Below are 6,000 nucleotides of genomic sequence, written 5' to 3'. Positions count from 1 at the left end.
ATTGACAGACATGCTTTATTCAATGGAAAAGTAGAAAAATAAGTGAAATAGGCCTGACTGAGACCCTAGAGCAATGGTTGGAAGAAGATTCCCCTAAGCTTCTTTAAATGGTGTCAAATTAACCGTGGGAAAAAGACAATGCTTAGAAAAAAAAACAGGCTGAGCCATTATACTCATAGTCTCAAGACATTTGCCAGATTCTGAAGTTGCCTGGGGTGGGAGTCTAGAAAGCTTTGCTGTGAAACTTGTAAAGATAGCTATACGCCCTGCTGTATTTTGGTGCTGAGGTATCAGTTAAAAGTCCAGGGGAGGCATCCTCTAGAAAAGAGAGAGACAGGGTTTTGCAAATCTGTAATGTGCACCCATTTCAGCTTAATCTCTGCTGAATCATGGTGATTAACCCTTCACTTTATCCATGTGACAGAGGAAAAAAAACCTTGATGTAAAGTACAATATAACATCATCTAAAGCTTCTATAATTATTTCATAAAGTATAATATACAATATAAAATTACTGAACATAAAAAGTGGCAAGAAAATATAACCACATTTATTGATTTGCATATGTTGAACCAACCTTGCATTCTTGCCACTTGATCATGGTGTATTATCTTTTGAATGCATCATTGGATTCAGTTTGCTAGTATTTTGATGAGGAGTTTTACATGTTTGTCAGGGTGCTGGCCTGTAGTTTTCTTTTTTGGTTATGTTCTTGTTTAGTTTTTGTGTCACATCAACAGAATGAAAAGAAAAAAAATGTATGACCACATGATAATCTCAGTAGATGCACAAAAGGCATTTGATAGAATTTTTTAATGTTGTTTCATGATGAAAAACATCTATCAACAAATTAGGAATAGAAGGAAAATATGTCAACACAACAAAGCCGTATATGACAAATCCACAGTTAACACCATACTGAATGGGGAAAAGCTGAAATTCTTTTCTCAAAAAACTGGAATGAGATGAGGATGCCCAGTTTCACCACTCTTATTTAATATAGCCCTGGAAGTCCTCAACAGAGCAATTGGGCAAGAGGAAGAAATAAGGGGCATCTGAATAGGAATAGAGGAAGCCAAATTGCAGCAACCAAAACAACATGGTACTGGTGCAAAAACAGACACACAGACTGATGAAACAGAATAGAGAACTCAGAAATAAGACCACACACCTGCAACCATCTAATTTTCAAAAAACATGGCAAAAACAAGCAATGAGGAAAGGGTTCCTTATTTAGTAAATGGTGTTAAGAGAAATGGCTAGCCATATTAAGAGAATTGAAACTGGACCCCTTCCTTACAAAAACTAACTCAACATGGATTAAAACCAAAACTATAAAAATCCTAGAAGAAAATCTAGAACATAGGCACAGGCAAAGATTTCATGACAAAAATGTCAAAAGCAATTGCAACAAAAGCAAACATTGACAAATAGGATCTAATTAAATTAAAAAGCTAATGCGCAGCAAAAGAAACTATCATCAGAGCAAAAGGACAACCTACAGAATGAGAGAAAATTTTCACAATCTATTTATCTGACAAAAGTCTAATATCTAGAGTCTACAAGAAATTGAAACAAATTTACAAGAAAAAAACAACCCCATTAAAAAGTGGGCAAAGGACATGAGCAGACACTTCTCAAAAGAAGACATACATGCAGTCAACAAGCATATGAAAAAAGCTCAACATCACTGATCATTAGAGAAATGCAAATTAAAACTACAATAAGATACCATCTCATGCCAGTCAGAATGGCAATTACTAAAAAGTCATGAAACAACAGACACCGGAAGGGCTATGGAGTGAAAGGAATGCATTTACATTGTTGGTGGGAATGAAATTAGTTCAACCATCATGGAAGACAGTGTGGCAATTCCTCAAAGACCTAAAAACAGAAATACTATTTTACTCAGCAATCCCATTACTGGCTATACACCCAAAGGAGTATGAATCATTCTATTATAAAGATACATGAATACATGTGTGTTCATTCCATCACTATTCACAATAGCAAAGACATGGAATCAACCCAGATGCCATCAATGATAGACTGGATTAAAAAAAATGTGGTACATATACACAATGGAATACTACGCAGCCATAAAAAGAAATGAGATTGTATCATATGGGTGGAGCTAGAAGCCATTATCCTCAGCAAACTAATGCAGGAAGAGAATACCAAACACCGCATGTTCTCACTTACAAGTGGTAGCTGAACAATGAAAACACTTGGACACAGGGAGGAGAACAACACACATTGGGGCCTGTCAAAGGCAGGGTCAGGGGAGGGAGAGCATTAGGAAATATAGTTAATGCATGCTGGGCCTAACAACTAGATGATGGGTTGCTAGGTGCAGCAAACCATCATGGTACATGTTTATCTTCATAATAAACCTGCACATCCTGTACCCTACCCCAGAACTTAAAATAAAACAAAATAAAAAGAAATGGGTAGATACGATATTCTTACAGATTGAAAGACAACATTCTTCAGACGTTGACTCCTTAGAAACTGATTGGGAAAGTTAACAAAATTCCAATAAATATTCTAACAGAAATTTTGTGTGTGATTTGACAATGTGATTATAACATTTGTGTGTAAAGACAAATACACCCAAAATCAAAATTCATTTTGAAAGAGGAGAACAATGTAGAAGGGCTAACATTGTCTTGTTTCCAAATTAACTATTAAATCACAATAATCAGGAAAGTATAGTATTAAAGTATAGAAATATGGATCAGTATTGAGAGTATGTAATACCATAAAGAGTCCAGAAACAGATCTACTCATGTATTATTTGCTGATTTTTGACAAAGGTACAGAGGCAATTCAATGAAGACTAGTCTTCAACAAATGTTGCTGGAAAAATTGAGTTTCCATATGCAAAAGAAAAAAATGAAACCTCAATTTATACTTAACACCCTACAAGAATGAATTCAAAATTCATCACAGATCTTAATATTTGTGTGAGTGCTAAAGATTCTCCATGACATCTGTGGGGCAAGAGACGTCCCAGAGAAGGAGGCAAGGAGGATATTTAATAGTAGTGAGGTGAGGTACTTTCAGTTGCATCCACTAACGCTAGCTGAAGCCATTGCAGAACTGATTCCTTCAGCTGTGCTGGAATACCAAATGAGCTGAGAAAACCGAAAATGGCACATCATATATCCCTATAGGCGCATATATATCCCTCCTAAAGCTCTCAAGGGATGTGTTCTTCTACCAAGCGATGTAATAGTGGTTTCACTGGATTGGAGGTTAAGCCTACCACGCAGCCATTTTTGGTACTCATGTAAGCCAACATACAGAGAGTCGGGTTGCCCTTCTGCCTGGAGTGATTGATATTTATTACCAAGGGAAAACTTGGTTGTTCTACATAACTGGAGAAGCGAGGGCCGTGTCTAAAATCCTGGGGAATTCTTTGGTTTCCATGTAGTGTTTCCATGCCCACCAATAAAGATTAATGAAAACTATAACAACTTGATAAAGTGAGGCTTATGGGATGCAGATTTCCTAGGGATGAAAGTTCGCACTGTTCCCATTATGTAGAGAATGTCATCCAGCTAATAATGGCCAAGAGAAAGAAGAACATAGAATGGGTAGTGGAAGAAAAAGATAGAAATGTCCACTGTGGCCTTGTGATCACTTGTGGGGACAGGAAGAGTGTGGCATTGGGAGGTAATCTGACATAGATGGAGAGCAGTTGGCACCATGGTGGTGATGTGTGCTATCAAGTTTTCCTAGAAAGATAAGGAGATAACATTAACTGAACGGTGGAAATTTTGTTTCCTTTTTCTATTTTGGCCTGAGGAAGAATTGAGCATGACCTGAGAGAGCTCATTTTTTCTTCTTTTTATGTCCTTTCTCAATATCTGCTTATGACTGGGACACAGAAGTCTGATTTTTGTCAATGGGATGTTTCTCTCCTGGGGTATTTTTATGGAAAGTTGAGTTTTAGTGTGAGACTGCCACCTGGATATGTTTACAAAGCATGTGTCTTTAATGGTGGTACTCTGCTTGAAAACCATTACCTTTTTGTATCAACTTATTGTGTAAATGTTGCACACATAAGATATTTGAGGCCATTCAGTCTTTTATGGCCATTCTTTTTCACCTCCCCAAATGTAGGCTGCAGCCACACAGGACTACTGTCCATTCCCTAAGCAGGCAGTGATTAGGCATCCATCCATCAGCTCCATCCTTGTGATCCCCCTAAGTGTAGTCAGATGCGATTGGTGACTAATTACAGTGACTGATAACATATATTGCAATTAGTCACTTCGGTGGGAGTCTGAGTGAATTTGTTCTAGAGAGGGCTGGCGTAATTACTTTGTCTTTAATGAGTTATTTCAGAATCCGGATTCCTCTGGGATGCAGGGTCCCTTGGGCTAAGGGATGGGTAGAAGGGGAAATGTAAAAAGGAGCAGGCCAGACACAGGACATGACTACAGAGACTGTTGTTACTTTACATGTCATAATGGATAAAGGGAGCAGGATCTCAGGTCGGTGACCTGGGGTTACCTTCAGATGCTAGGTGGGTTGGGCAGGAGGGTGAATGAGCTGATTCTTGGTGTCCTCTCAATCTGAGAGTCTTGATTTCCCAGATGTAATCTGCAGGCTATTTTTTCAGTCATAATGACTTCCCTCTTTTCTATGTCTTTGCCTCCCAAGACTTTCCAACATTCTGGAAGTATTTTAACTAATGTTTTCCAGTTACAGCCATTGGTAATGATAGCACTTATACTTATTTCTTATTGTGGAATATATCCTCACCAGATCCTATCATTTCAGTATAATGACAGGTCTGTGAAATATGCTTTAATGCAGTCATTCTCAAGATTTGTTTTGTTTTAAAATTATGTATGAAGCTTTATAGACAATTTTATGGTTCTCCAGAAGTCAGAAACATAAGCATAGTCCTATCTATCTATCTATCTATCTATCTATCTATCTATCTATCTATCTATCTTCTATCATTATCTTTCTCTCTATCTGTATCTATCTATCTATCTATCAATTTATCCATCAATACACCTACCTACCTACCTATCTACCTATGTATATCAAGATAGAAAGAGGGAGACAGACAGACAGAGAGAGAGAGAGAGAGAGAGAGAGAGAGAGAGAGAGAGAGAGAGAGAGAGATTTAAGAAATTAGATCATGATATTGTGAACATGGGCAAGTCTGAAATCCACAGGGCAGGTAAGCAGGCTGGAGACCCAGGGAAGAGTTGATGTTACAGTTTTGAGTCTGAACAGTTTGAAAGCATAATTCTTTCTTCTTCAGGAGACTGTGGTCTTTTCTCTTAAAGCCTTCAACTAATTGTATGAGGCTCACCACATAAGGGGAATCTACTTTACTCAACGTCTACTGATTTAAATGTCTATCACATTACAAAATACCCTTATTATAACATCTAGAACTGGTGTTTGACCAAAACATAGTATCAGGGCCTAGCCAAGAGAAAGACTGGATAAAGAAAATGTGGCACATATACACCATGGAATACTATGCAGCCATAAAAGAGAATGAGTTCATGTCCTTTGCAGGGATGTGGATGAAGCTGGAAACCATCATTCTCAGCAAACTAACACAGGAACAGAAAACAAAACACCACATGTTCTCATTCATAAGTGGGAGTTGAACAATGAGAACACTTGGACACAGGGAGGGGAACATCACACATCCAGGCCTGTCAGGGGGTGGCAAGGGGAGAGAAAGCATTAGGACACATACTTAATGCATGTGGGGCTTAAAACCTAGATGTCAGGTTGATAGGTGCAGCAAACCACCATGGCACATGTATACTTATGTAACAAATCTAAACGTTCTGCACATGTATCCCCGAACTTAAAGTAAAATAAAAAAATAAAATAAAAATTAATCATCACATGGGATATGGATAACTGAATCTGAGGACAAACTCAATGAAGGCTTGAGGTTAGAAATTATCCTTCTTCTTTCTGTTTGTCCCCAATTTTGTAAAAGTATTATCATGT

Source organism: Callithrix jacchus, chromosome 18 (assembly GCF_049354715.1).
Source record: "Callithrix jacchus isolate 240 chromosome 18, calJac240_pri, whole genome shotgun sequence".
In the NCBI taxonomy this organism is placed as follows: Eukaryota; Metazoa; Chordata; class Mammalia; order Primates; family Cebidae; genus Callithrix; species Callithrix jacchus.
This window is presented reverse-complemented; position numbering follows the sequence as displayed.